Source organism: Schistocerca gregaria, chromosome 4 (genome assembly GCF_023897955.1).
Source record: "Schistocerca gregaria isolate iqSchGreg1 chromosome 4, iqSchGreg1.2, whole genome shotgun sequence".
In the NCBI taxonomy this organism is placed as follows: Eukaryota; Metazoa; Arthropoda; class Insecta; order Orthoptera; family Acrididae; genus Schistocerca; species Schistocerca gregaria.
This window is the reverse complement of record NC_064923.1, coordinates 221999540-222017193: the sequence shown is the minus strand read 5'-3', so window position 1 is coordinate 222017193 and position 17654 is coordinate 221999540. Positions and strand designations below refer to the sequence as shown.

Here is a 17654-nt window from a genome sequence, read left to right as displayed (position 1 = left end):
AGTGACTGTAGTAAAGAAAGGAAGCGAAGGAGAAGTAGTAGGTGAATATGGACTGGGGGAGGGGGGGGGGGGGGGGAGGAATAAAAGAGAAAGCTGCCTGGTAGAGTTCTGCACAGAACATAGCTTAATCATCATTAACACTTGGTTTAAGAATCATGAAAGAAGGTTGTATATGTGTAAGAGACCTGGAGACATCAAAAGGTTTCACATTGACTATATAATGGTAAGACAGAGATTTAGGAACTAGGTTTTAAATTGCAAGACATTTCCAGAGGCAGATGCAGACTCTGACCACAATTTATTGGTTATGGAATGTAGATTAAAACTGAAGCAACTGCAATACGGTAGGAATTTAAGGAGATGGGACCTGTATAAACTGAAAGAAATAGAGTTTTTAGAGAGTTTCAGAGGGAGTATTAGGGAATTATTGACAAGGACAGGAATAAGGAATACAGTAGAAGAAGAAAAGGTAACTCTGAGAGATGAAACAGTGAAGGAAGCAGCGGATCAAGTAGGTAAAACGTAACACAATAAATATTGAATTTAATTGATGGAAGAGTAAATATAAAAATGCAGTAAATGAAACAGGCTAAAAGGAATACAAACATCTCAAAAATGAGATCAACAGGAAGTGCAAAACATTTAAGTGGGAGTAACTAGAGGACAAATGAAATGATGTAGAAGCATATATCACTAGGGGTAAGATAGATATCACCTACAGAAAAATTAAAGAGACCCTTGCAGAAAAGAGAATATCGAGAGCTCAAATGGTAAACTAGTCCTAAGCAAAGAAGGGAAAGGCAAAAGGTGGAAGGAGTATATAAAGGGACCATACTAAGGCGATGTACTTGAAGGCAATACTGTGGAAATGGAAGAGGATGTAGATGAAGTTGAGATGGGAGATTTGGTACTGCATGAAGAATTAGACAGAGCACTGAACGACGTAAGTAGAAACAAGGCCATGAGAGTAGACGACTTTCTGTTAGAACTGCTAGTAGCCTTGGGAGAGCCAGCCATGAACCAACTCTTCCATCTGGTGGGCAGGATGTACGAGACATACAAAATACTCTCAGACTTCAGGAAGAATATAATAATTCCAATTCCAAAGAAAGCAGGTGCTGATAGGTGTAAAAATTACCAAACTATTAGTTTAACAAGTCAAAATACTAATATGAATACCTTATAGATGAATGGAAAAACTGATAGATGCCAACTTCGCATATGATCAGTTTGGATTCTTAAAAAATGTAGGAAGACATGAGGCAATACTGACCCTATGACTTATCTTAGAAGCTAGGTTAAGGAAAGGTAAACCTATGTTTATAGCATTTGTAAACTTGGAGAAAGCTTTTGGCAGTGTTGACTGGAGTAATCTGTTGCAAATTCTGTAGGTGGCAAGGGTAAAATACAGAGAACAAAAGACTATTTATAATTTGCACAGAAACCAGAAGGTAATTGTGAGCTGAGGGGCATAAAAAGGAAGCATCAGTTGAGAAGCGAGTGAGACAGGGTTGTAGCCCATTGCTGGTATTATTCAATTTGTACATTGAATAAGCAGTAAAGGAAACCAAAGAAACATTTGGAGTATGAACTATAGGACAGGGATAAGAAATAGAAACTTTTCTGAAGACATTGTAATTCTGTCAGAGGCAGCAAAAGACTTGGAAAATCTGTTGACATGGTCTTGAAAGGAGGCTATAAAATGAACATCAAGAAAGCAAAATGAGAATAATGGAATGTAGTTGAATTAAATCAGGTGATGCTGAGGTAATTAGATTAGGAAATGACACACTTAAAGTAGTAGATGAGTTTGGCTTTTTGGGCAGCAAAATAACTAACAATGGTTGAAGTAGAGAGGATATAAATGTAGATTGGTGAAGGAAAGAAAAGTATTCCTGCAGAAGAGAAATTTAACATCAAGTATAGATTTAAGTGTCAGGAAGTCTTTCCTGGAAGTATTTGTCTGGAGTGTAGACATGTATGGATGTGAAACATGGATAATAAAAAGTTTAGACAAGAAGAGAATAGAAGCTTTTGAAATGTTATGCTACAGAATAATGCTGAAGATTGGATGGGTATATCACATAACTAATGAGGTACTGAATAAAATTGAGGAAAAGAGGAATTTGTGGCACAACCTGATTGGAAGAAGGGATCAGTTGGTAGGACACATTCTAAGGCATTAAGGGATCACAGGTTTAGTACTAGGGGGAAGAATGGAGGGCAAAAATCGTAGAGGTAGACCAAGAGATGAATATACTAACCAGATTCAGATGGATGGAGATGAAGAGGCTTGTACAGGATAGAGAAGCACAGAGAGCTGCATCAAACCAGTCTTTGGACTGAAGACACAACAACAACAACAAGAATGACCACACTATGATGGAATGTTAAACCCTCACCTTCCTTCCTTCCTTCTTTCCTTCCTTCTAATGATTCTGTTGGTGATCAGAAGTTAAAAGCTTTCTTCTTGCTTTTTTCCTCCACCAAAAAAATTTTTGTACTCCCACATCTTACTAGTTTTTCATACATCTAATGCTTCATAAAGTTTTGCCTTAAGCTTCCCAGTCTCAGTCAATGCTTTTTTTCTATTATTAAATCTTTACCTTCTTTCTTCATTGTTTGTTTCTTCAGTTTTGGCCTCTTCCTATGTAACCATTTTTTTGTGCCAGAGGAGTAGTTGCAATTTAAAGGAAACATTACTGAGAATGAAAAGGGAGGATAATGATTCATTTGCTGTACAGTGAAATATCTAAAAATATAGCGAGTGTGTTTAATAACTACACAACATATGAGTGAAAGCAGCTGTTTTTTCCCACTTTGCATCTAGAAATAATAAAAGAACACTGATGCAATGATTATTTCATGACCATTGGTGTTTGTGCCCTTACAGCAACACATCATGTTGCAACAGATAATTTAAGGATATGGAATGAAGACTTGCGGCTCTAATGTAAATGACAAACCGGGATTGATGTTGGACTCCCTAGCAATCAGAAACTGAGAATATCAAGGTTGTACGTACAATGAGGCAGGGGAGGACAGCTGAACTTCACCAAAAAAATTAAAAAATATATATTTTTCACAAAACAAACTCATCCACCCTTGTGACCAATTCCATGTAAGTTTGAACCAAGCAAGAACATTTAATGGACAATCAGTAGTAGCAAGTGTGGCCAGAGCAAATTCTCATAAAATTTCTCAATTATTTAGCCATTCACAGCTGTTGTCCTTAAAATGCCTCATTCAGCTGTGTGCTAAAAAGCTTCCACTAGTGTAGTCCCTTCAATTCATATTTTTTCTTACATAACCAACCAAAGTGACAAAATTACCAGCCTATGTGAAAAATTACTAAAAATGTGAATACAGAAAGTACTATATTTAATGCATCTGTACAATACTAGCCTTACAGCAGAATACAAATTATGTACCCCAGTGATCCAATTCCCCTCATATCCACTGACCAGTCTTTAAGGAGAACCCCAATTATGACTTGGTACCACCCAGGACTGGAGCAACTGAATCATGTTGTCCTCAAGGGTTTTGACTACATCTTGTTATGCCTGTAAATGACAAATAACCTCCCCATTAAACCACCCAACCAACCTACAGTGAAATTCTGCTGCCCACTCAACCTAAATAACATCATTGTACATCCCTGTTCTGCACCTTCACCCAACACTTTACCCCATGGCTCATATTGCTATAATAGATCAAGACAGAAGACCTGTCCCAAACATCCTCCCACTACCACCTACTCCAAGCCCGTCACAGGCACTTCCTGCCACATCAAACGCATAGTTACCTGTAAAAGCACAAATGTGATCAACCTACTTAGCTTTAACCAATGTTCAACATTTCATGTGGGCATGGCCATTACCAAACTGCCTGTCTGCATGAATGGTCACTGCCAGGAGACAGCTGGTCAACCAGTTACTGAGCAAGTAGCAAAACTTAGTGTGCTTGACTTCTCCAACTGCTTCACAGCCCCTGCCATCTGTATTATTCATGTCTACACCAGCTAATCTGAAGAGTGTAGGTAGGAAATCTCCCTACAATATATCTCCCATTCTCATATTCTCCAAGGCCTTTGTTAGTCCTTGTCCTCCATTTGCCTCTACCTATTCCCCACTCCCACTCCAGCCTCACATACCTTCTTCCTCCACCCATCCCTCCAAACACAATCCAAGTTGTATAGTTCCTTCCCCTTCTCCACCCCTCTCCTCCTCCACCTGCAGCACAGTCTCCCAATGTTGCACCTAGAAGCCCACCATACTCTCCCCACCACATCCCTGCTCACACCCACAAGCAGCATTATAGCATCTTCCCCAAAACCTACAGTGCTATACAATCTCCCTCCCTGCACCACATTTTTCTCTGTGTCCTCACTACTCACCCAAGTGGAATAGTCTTATAGCTCAATAATATCCAACAGCCTACTTTTAAATGTGCCTGTCTGCCACTGGAGGCCTCTCTATGTGGTGAGTACTAATCTATTGCTATTACTATTGCTATTTGATCCCAAGATTTTCCATTGCCCAGTAAAAAGTCAGGAGTTTCACAAGGTGTGAAAGATGTAGTACACTCAGGGGAAGAAAGGTGGCAATTGATTTCATGTAATTCACATGTATTATACCCAAATTTTAAAAGTGACCATTCTAAAAATAAAGTACCTATTTCTAAATTCTCTTCACTCTACCCCAAGTCGTACATTTTATCAGGTGCTAATGATATCCTCTCAGTACGTGTCTGCACCATTCATGAGAACATAATTCTGGTTATTGATCTAGTACATTCCAAAGAAAACTAAAAAGATCTAAAACAAAACAAAAATTTGCTATGTGACAACTTAGTCTATGCATATATGCTAAGGCTCTGTACCGAATGCTCTCAAAAATACTAAAATAAATATTGAACACCGTGGTGAAGATGAAAGCTTTGAATTTAATCAGTGGGTTTCACAGACAAAACATAAATGATCATATTGAGGGTATCTCACTTCAATTGGAAAAATTTGTTCCACTTACATTCTAAAGTCTCAGTAAAAATATTATAACACACTCAAAGGGTCATTTGATGTAAACATTCCCACAATGTTGATGGGCATTAGTGAAAATTTGGTTTTACTGTCCATACTGAAACCTAAGAATACAATTGGACATCTTACTCTTGCCTGCATTTCCTGTTACAATTAACCTAAAAAATACTGTCGCCAAAAGACTAGTTATATTTCTCTTTGTCATGACTGCCAACATGAAAGATGACGTCTTTAAGGCCAATGAAATTCAAAAAATATGACAGATTTCATTAAAGAAACTTACAGTATTCACAAGTTACAAAAATCCATTATTTTAGTTTTGGATGTACAAGCCAGTACAATTATAAATTTAATTTTATAAATCTATGTCTGCATCAAAATGATTGTAAGATCAATGGGTTGGCTGAGTGTTCATTATTTGCAACTAGCCATGAAAAAAATGAGTGTGCCATTATAGGATGGAGAGTTAAAATGGTAGCAAGAAGTGAAAGCTTACAAATACCTCTAAGAAGTCAGATATTATCTGCTTCAGATTTGTTTGTAATCTTAACATCATCAAAGTTAATTTTTATTTTATTTTGGAAGAGACTGCAGGGCCGATGTCAGACATTTTAGACCTTGTGGAATGTTTTGCATAATTTCAAACACTTTGAGAAACCAGAAATTCCCTTAACGCTAAGCCATAAGACAGATTAAAAAAGTTGGAGGCAAATAGAACAGTAATGATGTGAAACACAGTTGGAAACTTAATTTAAAGAATCAACTGATATCCCTTGTAAGATAGGAAAATATGATCCTAACTAATTATGTAGCTTGTAAATATGACAATCTGTAGTACTTTGGTATCATCATGAAGTAAATACAGCATAAACTGGTATTACCATTCAGTTTATACATCCATCAGTATCACTGATGTCATTCTTTTGGCCAGAATGAGAGGCTATTATTCTGTTTCCAGTTCTTCATTTGGTATTTTTTAACCCTGTAAAACATCAATTGGAGGAACATATCAATTATCTGAAGAGTATATGTATTCTATTCAGAAAAAAGTTGTTTTAACTTTATGTAGTGTGTTTTAAAAAATGGAATAAATCAGAAGTTTTTCAGTTTGTTGAACCACTTTGTTTCATAAATTTAATTGGTTAAATTTTCTCTCTCTCTCCCTCTCTCTCTCTCTCTCTCTTTAAGCATATACTCCATGACTTATAACATTGCCTGTTGCTATTTGATCAGTCAGAAAATGTACCAGTTGCCACCTATACCTTGTTCTTTAAACAAAGTATTATATACAAAAAAATATAATAACACTGAAAACATAAAAAGTTGAGGAAATATTTGAAGAATAGAATATTTTGTTGAATAAACACATAAAAACTTATCTAAAATTCCTCTATAGCAAGAGAAATATCATTAAGGAATAAAAACCCTCAAATTTTATTGCTCCATGTGAAACCACACACTTTGGGAATTAATTTGGAAAAATATTGTGGCAACATCTCCATTCCCTTTATGTGATGTTGAACCAGGTGTGTGGGGGTGGGAGGGGGCAATGCTTGCTGCCTCCGTACTATTCATGACAGAGCCACATGTCCCCCCTCGTGTTATTCTAAATGGTGAACATGTCAGGAAGCTCACCCATCATTGGCTGGGTATGGGTTTGGTGAGCCTGAACTGGGAAATAGTGAATGCCACCACTTTTCTATAACTATAAGCTATGGAACATGCCATACTTCAATTATGTAAGGTTATTCAGGCAAGTAAGGATCTGTCTGAGTGGACTCTTGTTTCCCTACTTGCTTGTGGGATATCCATGAAACTTTTATCAAGCCTGAATACTCCTGGCACTTTGGGTGATCCATTGAGCAAACACACAATCCCAAAAAGACTTCACAAGGCTTGTACATTCATATGTATCCTAGTCTGTTATCAGTTGATTGCACCTGGCTTCTCATTGATGGTTTTATGATATATTATTAAATACTGGGCACAAAAAAGCATTTAAATTACTTAAACTCTTTTCCATATTTATTAACACTTGGATCAACATGATGACCAATCTTAGTTCTCATATAAGGTACTGACAATTGGTAGACATATTCAGTAATATCCACATCAGACGGACAGTGGCTAAATGTTTACAGTACACATTTACATACAGAGTCTGACGGATGAAAATTCAGAAGTTGGTATCAAATTACGCAGTTTGTGGGCAAAGTAGGTTTCATAATGACTGATAATAATGTATACAAATGCATACAGTTGACAAGGAGATATTAACACCGTAGTACAAGCAGCGTTATACAGATGATTATTATGCATGAACTGAACTTTGACCAGAGAGATTTATGAAGATGTTGTTGGGGTCTTCAGTCTGAAGACTGATTTAATGCAGCCTCTCCATGCTACTGTATCCTGTGCAAGCCTCTTCATTTCTGAATAACTACTGCATCCTATGTCCTCCTGAATCTGCCTACTGTATTCGTCTCTTGGCCTCCCTCTACAGTTGTTACCCTCCACATTTTGATCCAACACTAAAGTGGTGATCCTTTGATGCCTCAGAATGTCTCTAATTAATAAATCACTTCTTTTGGTTAAGTTGTGCCACAAATTTCTTGCCTCCCCAATTTTACTCAGTACCTCCTCATTAGTTACATGATCTACCCATTTAATCTTCAGCATTCTTCTGTAGCACCACATTTCAGAAGCTTCTATTCTTTTCTTAACTGGTTATCATCCATGTTTCATTTCCATACATGGCTACACTCCAGACAAATACTTTCAGAAAAGACTTCCTAACACCACTGCTTCCCTTTCATGCCCCTCAACTGTTATAACTGCTGTCTGGTTTCTGTACAAGTTGTAAATAACCTTTTTATCCCTGTATTTTATACCTGCTGCCATCAAAATTTGAAAGAGAGTATTCCAGTCAGCATTGTCATAAGCCTTATCCAAGTCTACAAATGCCATAAATGTATTAATATCAAGAGCTCAGATGGAAAATCAATCCTAAGCAAAGAAGGGAAAGCTGAAGGGTGGAAGGCATACATAGGGGCGCTACACAAAGGAAATGTTCTGGAAGGCAATGTTATACATAGAAAGGGAAGTAGACATAGATGAAGAGGAGATGGAAGATATCATACTATGAGAAGAATTTGACAGGAATTTGAAAGATCTAAGTTGAAACAAGGCCCCGGGTGTAGACGATATTCCATCAGAACTGCTGACAGTCTTGGGAGAACAGGCTGTGACAAAACTCTTACATCTGGGATGCGAGATGTATGAGACAGGCAGAATACCCCCATCAAGAAAAATGTAATAATTCCAAGGAAAGCAGGTGCTGATGGTGTGAAAATTACTGAACTATCTGTTTAACAAGTCATGGTTGTAAAATACTAGCATGAATTCTTTACAGAAGAATGGAAAAACTGATAGAAGCTGACCTCAGGACAGATCAGTTTCGATTATGGAGAAGTGTAGGAACACATGAGGCAATACTGAGTCCACAACTTATCTTAGAAGCTAGGTTAAGGAAAGCAGGAACTACATACCAATTCCTTAGTTCTGTCCTTTGAACAAGAACCACACACTCGCCATTTGCACTTTTTGCAAATATAACTTGTCTTATTCCTACACTTCTTCATTTGACATTGTTGCCTCATTTTATTTCCTTACACAGAGTCAAGAATATCATAAAATACATGAACTGGCCATCTACAAGTATCAGCTTGAGCAGTGTATTTTCTTGAAATTTTATCCACCACACCAGCACCATATTTTGTATTGTAGTAGAAATCTATTGTCTCTGGAGTAAGAGTAGCACTGGAATGTTTGAAGAGATCTGAGTCATAAAGATTAGCCTTCATTGCCTTCACAGCATTAGGTGTTTCTCTTCTTGATCATTTAATTGTTCAAACAATGATAGTACCATTAGTTCTCAACTTCTAGTCCAGTTACACTGTTGCAAAATAATTGTCCATGGTCTCATTTTGGCCCTTCTTTAGAAATGGCTCATTACTATACTTTCAAGAAGAGTCTGGCCATGTGATCTGTGGTGGTCTTTTGCCAAATAAGGGAACCCATTGCACAGAAACTTTGAGTCAATGTTGATGCGAAGCCAACACTTGATACCAAATTTATCTGATTTGTTTGGCATAAATTGTAAGAACAGACACCTTGTTTTGCTTGGAAAAAGCTGTCCATTAGCAGTTAGATTTTCACCTGGAGTATTGGTCAAATGTCAGTTTTCAATGAATTTGTTGCGAACTTTTGATGCTAAAGTGAATTGATCTGTCTTCAAACTGTCTGATCTAGGGTTTCTAACGTCAAAGTGCAAAACTCTTAAAATTTCTCAAAAGTAGTTTCTCCCCATATCATCACTGAAGATAGGTGCCCCACTTTTTAGACTACAGTTCCTCAAATTCAGTACTATTGGCTCTAAGGACACCATGGACATACAATAAAGCAATAAAAGCCTTCAGTTTCTCCAAACTTACATTCTACAATTCATTTACTACAACACATTTTGCCTCTGTTTCTGTACAGTGTTTTGTGTCTTTCAGTATTGATTCATCAATAAACAGACATCACACACTCACCACACTGGCATCAGAAATACACCACTTTGAATATGGTGTAGGCCCTGGATTTTCTCTTACAATGTTATGACTTGCCAGTCTGCCAGACGTGGTCTTTGCAAACTCTGCTACAGTCTGCTCCGTGATCCATCAGTACCCAGAAACATATTACATGGTCCTGGGAGGCATGTGTTGATCTGTCCCTTCGAGTAAGTTCTGTTACATGATACATTTTCTGCTGCTAGTAAAACAATAGAAAACTTCAAATTAGAATGGTCTGCTCAGAGTAATTGTCATCTAAATCCTGAATTTTAAATGAAAGTTGAGTTTTGACATGTAAATAATGCATTTCATAATTATTACTAACCTGGCTGAGCAACTACGTTTTCAGCATAATCTGTTTGTTTGTTGACAGTAATCTTTGTCCACATCTGCTCTTAGATTTTCTGCTTCTAGGTCACATTCTGCTTCAGACTTATCATCTGGAATATCATGTAAGAGAGTGAACAATTCTGCTTTGGTAAGTGACACAGATATGCGAGCCATGATTACTATGTTGCTACAAGCTAACAAATGACAATATGACTGGAGACGCAGAAACAATAATGGATTTAAGTAAATTAAAAGAGTTTCATTATTGTGCATATTATTGCCATTCAGAGTGATTGCCAACAGGTCAATTTGAACCAGAGGAAGAAGGACATGTTATAAGACATTTTATTACAATAATCAATACAGTGGTCAAAATCACCATTTTCGCAATGCTAGGTATACTTGTTAACAACGTCCTAATATTTTTTTTAAAAAAAAATATTTTTAATATGGGTGATTCTGTCCTTCAAACTGGAAAAGTCACTAAGGCCAATGGTATACAACAAAAACTGCAGTCAAAATAATGTTTTAAAAACATGTTGCAGTCATTTTGACCGTTCTGATGGTTCTACTGTTAACAATCTGAATAATTTCTTTTATCTTGTCATACATTTCTTTAATCCCTTTGTCATCTGCAGAGCTAGTTGGAATATGAACTTGTAATATAGTGGTTGGTGTGGACTTCGTATCTATCTTGGCTATAATAATGAGTTCACTGTGCTCTTCATAGTAGCTTACCCGCATTCCTATTTTCTTATTCATTATCAATCCTACTTCTATGTTACCTCTATTTTATTTTTTATTTATAACCCTGTATTCACCTGATCTGTAGTCCTGCTCCTCCTGCCACTGAATTTCACTAATGCCACTACATCTAATGTCATCTGACCCTTTTCACTTTTTAAATTTTCTTACCTACCTCTCCAATTAAGCAATCTAATATTTCACACTCCAGTCTGTAGAATGCCAGTTTTGTTTCCCTTATGACAATGTTCTCCTGAGATCTGAGTGGAGCACTATTTTACCTCTGGAATATTTTACCTAGGAGGATGCCATTATCATTTATCCATACAGTAGAGCTACATGCCCTCGGAAAAAATTATGGCTGCACTTTCCCCTTGCTATTAGCCATTCACAGTACCAGCACAGCAAAATTCTTTTAGTTGGTGCTACAAGGCCAGATCAGCTAATCACCCAGACTGTTGCCCTTGCAATTACTTAAAAGGCTGCTGCCCCTCTTCAGGAACCACATGTTTGTGTGGCTTCTCAACAGATACCCCTATGTTGAGATTGCACCTATGCTACGGCTATCTATATCACTGAGACACGCAAACCACACCACCAATGGCAAGGTCCATATTTCATGGGAGTGAAGATATGACATACAAAACGTAAGTTATGAAATATTATGGAGCTTTTTTTGTGGCCTACACTGGGAATTCCCTGTCTACAAGTACACTTGCCTTATTTGAAATTATGACAAATTATGCAAATTCTTAATTAGTGTTTTATTAATTAATTATGGGTGTCATTCAGTCCAGAAAAACCGGAGCAACGGAAGTAACAAGTTAAACTTGGGAACTAAGCAGCTATAATGGCACAAATGTCAACAATTCTCTGTTAAGTTAATTCACTTTTAGGAAAATAAAAATATGTTATTGCAATGTCTGGAATGTGGTCTTCCTACAGATATGTGTCAGTGTTTCCAAAATTGCCAATTAGCACAGTCAAAATTCATCATTATGTACTGTAGTAATTAATTTTAATTAATGTAGTTTCTAGAAAAATTAAATATGTTGTTCTAATCAGTAGACTGACAATTAACACCTGAATAATGAAGTTGTGTGGTGTATGGTCTAAATAACTTTTTTATTGATTTGGGCACATACAAAGATATCTGCATAAAGAATGTCATCAGCACGTTTTGCCCTTTGAATCCTGTCGTCAATGTGTGATAGCCAGTGTCTTTTAGTAGTGTACTACCTTTATGTACACTCAGTTTGTAGCTATGGCTTTCTTTTCTGGGGATCAAATGCATAAAATATGAACACAGTTTTCAAATTGCCAAAAAGGGTCATAACAACAACAACAACAATAATAATAATAATAATAATAATAATAATAATAATAATACAATAATAATAATAATACTCACTAATAAAAAGAAGAAATTAACACAACTAATCGAAATAGCCATACCCAATACAACAAATATACAAAAGAAAACAGGAAAAAAAATTGAAAAATACATCCAACTGGCTGAGGAAGTCAAGGATATGTGGTATCAAGATAAAGTTGACATTATACCAATTACACTATCAACTACAGGAGTCATACCACACAATATCCACCAGTACATCAATGCAATACAGCTACATCCAAACTTATATATACAACTTCAGGAATCCGTAATTATTGATACATGTTCAATTACCCGAAAGTTCCTAAATGCAATATAACATATACCGTACAGTTAAAAGGAAGTCACGCTTGATCAAGGTCCAAGTCACTTTCTACTTTTGACCAGACATAACGTCTGAGATAAGAAAGAAATAATAATAATAAAGATATTAGCAGAGTTCATTCTAAAGATCTATTCAAAAGACTGGGGATTTTAATTGCACCATCTGAATACATTTACCAAACAGCTGTCCACATCAAAATTAACATTGATAATTACTTCCAAAAAAGGTCTGTCCACGACCATGGAACAAGATCTGGATTGAACTTAGTTTTACCAAGAAAGAATAAATATAAAATTTAAAATAGCATTTTCTACCAAGGAATGAAACTGCAGAATAAATTACCAAAGGAGATTAAAGAACATGCTTAAACAAAATTGTTTAAAAAGGAAGTTAAAAGTACCTGTTAACCCAAACATTCACACACTGTAGGATTACTTAGACAACACAGAGCTGGGGCTTGGTAAAAAAAGAACCAAAAATAATAATGATGATGATGAAACATCTAACACTCCACACAACACTTTCACAATATATTTTTTCTTTCTTTTTTTTCTTTTTCTGGAAGAACTTACTCCCAAATCTATCCAGTATATCTACCTCATCCTCTTTCTGAGTCAACATCTTAGTCAATAGACACCAATGCTAACTCAGTTTTTCAGGTTCAGGTTGTGTTGCGCAAAATGATCCTGATAGCAACTGACAGTGTGTGGGGTGTCATGAAACAATGAGTGTATACTGTGTGAGAAATGAATGATAAGTGTAGTATTAGCCTTTTATCATATTTAAATAACTTATATGTAAAACAGTTTTTGCCCTAGGGTAAATCAAATGGGGTGTTTTAACCAGAGTGGTCTTGTATTTGGGAGAGTGGAGATTCCAGTCTTCATCCAGCCATCCTAATTTAGGTTTTCCATAGTTGCCCTAAATTATTTCAAGCAAATGCAGGATGGTTCCTACTACAGGGCTGTCCCATCTTTGTCATTCTAGACCTTAAGGCATGTAAATATCTGTATGTGTGAATTACTTTATTTTTGACAACATTATGAAAAGGATTGATAACTAGATTTAAATGGAAATTAAGAAAGAGAAGAAAAAATACATATTTATTAGTCAAGAGTGCAATAAGAGATCATAGAAAGATTCCAGCTTGCTGTCCTTCAACCTGATACATCTCTCAAGCACCAGAACAGACCACATCCTGTGGTGAACAAAATTTTCATTGTTGTTAAATGTGTCAAAGATACGTTTGAGAAATTGTTTCCTTTCTACATAAATAAAGTTATAAGTCAAATACAATCAATCAAAAAGCTGTATAATAGTGTGCTCTTGTTAGTCAAGACAATGACGGCTTCACATGTGAGCAAGTTATTAAATGCCAAATCACTTGGAGAGTACACATCATGTTAAATTGCTGCACGGCTGTTGTAACCTGATGTTATGCCATAGAAGTGGATACTAAAGAACTATAGTGGGAATGGGACTATGAAGCAGTTACTGAAGTAAAGAAAGTTTTGAAATGACTAAATGGTAAGCTTGAGAAAACACCACCCTTTATGCTGACTTTCCACTTACTGAAGTTGCCTGACTGCATTGCAGCAGGCTTTAACTGCCGTAGTTAGACATTAAACACCTTACCGCATGTGCTGTTTTAAGTTCCAAGCTTGATCATGCCACGTTGGTATGCAAAACCCAGGCTACATATGGAGGACGTTTAGCTGACCATCAGGTACTCACTGAACTGTCCTTGCCAAGTATGTTAGTTGCTCCCAAAACCATTCAATTTGGAGCAAAGTGTTCTATATTCTAGTAAGTAAAAAATCAGGGAGATAAAGACAACTCAATAGATCTCCTGTTCTGAGATAAAGAAGGCTTTTAATGTTATACAGCCACACACTTTTGAGAAATTATTCACATCAGCATTGAAATAGCCTGTACCAAAGACTGGACAGACACTGACAGAATTTAAGCAATACACAATGGCCTGCAGTTGTAAATGCATCTGCAAACCCATGTCACTGGTTAAACCAAACAGTTTGCCTACAGCTGACACAATGGTGGCAGCAGTTCCTTCTAAAAAAATGCAGAAAGATCAGTTGCATGCAACCTTAGTCTTATGTGATGGACCAGATGATGACCAAACCATTGACAGTAAGGATATTGATGACTACCTGAGGGAATCGCCAAGTCCCTCAGGTTAACCCCTCTCCATTTAGAAATGACAGGGGAGAATGACAGAGGCAGACCTTAACACCACGATGGCTCCCATACTATAGTGAAACATCAGTGGGCTCAGGACACATATGGAGCAGCTGAAACACCTAGTGCAGGGTAGCTGTGTGGGTAAATAACACATATCATGCATCCACTAAATCCTTGGTTACTGACCTTCAAACAGCTGTAGAGGAATGCTGTGTACGACAAAGGATTGTTGTGTGTTCCCTTTAGTTACCACCAAAAGAGAAATTATATTATGACCTTATCGCACAACTCCCCTGATTGTTGTCCTATTGGAATAGTCCAGTGTACATAATGTTTTATAAGGTTCATTCTCTGCCTGCCCCAGAGTTCTAGTTATAGAGATGTAGTGATGCAGGATTAAGCCAGGGCTTGTTGTCGAAATCTAGGTGCTTGTCGCCACCACAGGCTCAGCACTTACGCCATACAACTTCTGTGTAACTATACAGTATTTGACAGGCTGCATATGTGACCTCAGCCACAACAAGACCAGCCTCACCGTGTATTAAGCTGGACATCCAGAGACACTGAAGCTGTTGACACATCTGGGCTTCGAAATGGCATGTGCTGTGTACTGTCTTCCATCGTGAGGCTACCAATTTTCTTCCTGCTGCAGACTGCCATCAGCAAGGGTTGAACCAACAACCTCCTGGTCACCAAGCTACCTGCACATGAGAGCAGCAATCACTTGCCTCAGCTGGATGGAATGTAGCCCCCCCCCCCCCCCCTTCCCTCCCAGCAGCAGCATAGCACAACATACAGGTGACAGGAAGTGGTGTCATGAGGCTGGCGACAGCTTCTACAAACATAGTTCCAAGGCCTTGCATGGTTACTATACCTCAGTAGGGCTGTGTCTTTTTGCAGCCACCTTCACCTCCAGTCGACTCCTGTAGCCCTTGCCAATACTTGTTCCCACAATAGCCCGATGGTAGAATTAACACCACCTTGATCAACAGAAGAACAGCTCTTCCACCTGTACACGGTGGTCATTCCCTCCTCCCACCCCCCAACAGTCCCATGGGTACATGTGACTGTCTATTTTGCTGCACCGCTACAGAGAGTTTCATGATGTCTCATGTACTGAGTATCTTCAACAAGGGCAATCCCATGTATTTCAGCACAGTTACAGGGTCGTCCTTATCCACAAACCTTTCTTTTTTTTCTCCAGAACTCGCAGAATCTGCTCGTTGCAATGTATCTGATGACCTTCATCCTAGTGATGGCTTCCAACTCTAGCTGCATCTACCAGATGGAACCCACTAATATGGATGATCGGCAGAGCAGACTGGACATTGTATATCCAGCTGGCTGTTTGTGAACCTCGAGACAACATTGAGGAATTGGTGGACATCACGAGAGTGATCTTACCATGCCACTGACTTATCCATCCCAAATTCCTCAGGTCATCTTCGAAGACAGTCTGTACCTTTGTAGAATGATGTATGCCACGTATCTATCAGGATCAGGTGTGTTGCTTTGCGATGGTTTAAATACCAGCCAACAGCAGAGAAACCTCACAGCCTCTCGAGTCGTGACAGCCAAAGCTCAACAGTCATAGAGAGCAACAAAAAGCGTTGTTCCTAGCCTTTATCGACAGCTCCACCAGTTCTACAAAAGTATGGAAATCCGGAACTGAATTAGGGACGTCTGCAAGCAAAACCCAGACACATCGTACAGACTATGGCAGAAAATTTTATGAAAGCTACTGCTATTGCCTCAGAAGATCCAGCATACCATAGCTACCAAGCAACTGGAGAGAGTGGAAGGCTGGACTTCAAATATAACAATTCTGAGTCATACAACAGCCCCTTCTCCATGCAGGAGCTGGGTTCAGCCTGTCTGAAACTCATTATATTACACCCAGACACGACCAAATCAAATACAGTACGCTGCAACCTTGAAAACGGAAAGAAAATTCACTTAAAATGTTCCTGTTCGATATGGCAGAAGGACTGACGTCCCAGTTCATGGGGAGAGACAATTTTGATACTTCTTCTCACATCAGGTAAGGATCGATCGTGCCCCAGTAAGTAATTACGGTAGCGTCACCTTAAAACGTCGTGTAGGAAGTACTTAGGAGCGAGTAGATAACCGTCGTTAGATCCGAATATTGGAGGCCAAGCAGCCCTTTAGCCTCTCTCAGTGTAGATTCTTGGGACGTGACCCACTGTCGACAACCTGACCCTAATAGAGACTGGTATCCAGTAGGCTTTCCTAGGTAGACAACACTGATAGGCATATTTTTTGACATAAATAAGGTGTACGACACAACCTGGAGGCATAACGTTCTAGTACTGCTCATCCTTTTTATCAGAACACTTTTTTTACATACCAAGGTGGTGAAGTTCTCTCTGACAGATTTGAGAAGGAAAATAGTTTTCCCAGGAAAGCGTTTTAAGTGTTACCCCCTTTACCATAGCCATAAACAGTTAAACGTACACAGCAAGAATTCCTGTACAATGCTCGTTATTTGTGGACGATTTTGCAGTTTTTTGTTCCTACAAATCCACAATAGCAACTCATCAGTCACAACTCACAGCCAAGAGGTTAGAGGGCTGAAGTGCAAAGATAGGTTTTTAATTTTGAGCAAAGAAGTGAGTGTGTGTTAATTTTAAGCGATCTCGTCGTATTTTTAATTTACCCAACAGGCATATGAGGGATACCATTCTACATTTTGAAGATGCAGCGAGGTTTCTGAGCCTCTTTTTTTTATTATTCAAAATTGTCGTGTTTAATACACCTGAAAGGTCTGAAGGCAATGACGGTGAAGGCACTGAATAACTTAAAAGTACCTTATTCACAGGCCCTGGAGAGCAAACGTGACGTGTCTGTTACACTTTTATAAGGCTTTCATGACATCCCTGCTAGACTACGGATAAACGAGACCTACTCACCTGAAGACCTTGTTGCTGTCCACCAATATGTGTCACGCAGGACATGCTTGCTTACACGATCAGTCACATACCGACT

At 38.0% G+C, this 17654-nt stretch overlaps 1 long non-coding RNA gene across 2 annotated transcripts in view; it reads right to left on the bottom strand.

Annotated features, from left to right (window-relative positions):
- LOC126266819 (uncharacterized) overlaps nucleotides 1-17654 on the bottom strand; it is a 46878-nt gene that overhangs the window by 10130 nt on the left and 19094 nt on the right. Inside the window, exons 2-4 of one of the 2 annotated variants that reach the window (XR_007548932.1) lie at nucleotides 9980-10094; nucleotides 9634-9853; nucleotides 5920-6020 (exon numbers count right to left, since the gene is read on the bottom strand). This is a non-coding gene — a long non-coding RNA (uncharacterized LOC126266819). The remainder of the gene's footprint in view (nucleotides 1-5919; nucleotides 6021-9633; nucleotides 9854-9979; nucleotides 10095-17654) is intronic. The other variant, XR_007548931.1, reaches the window with a different exon arrangement.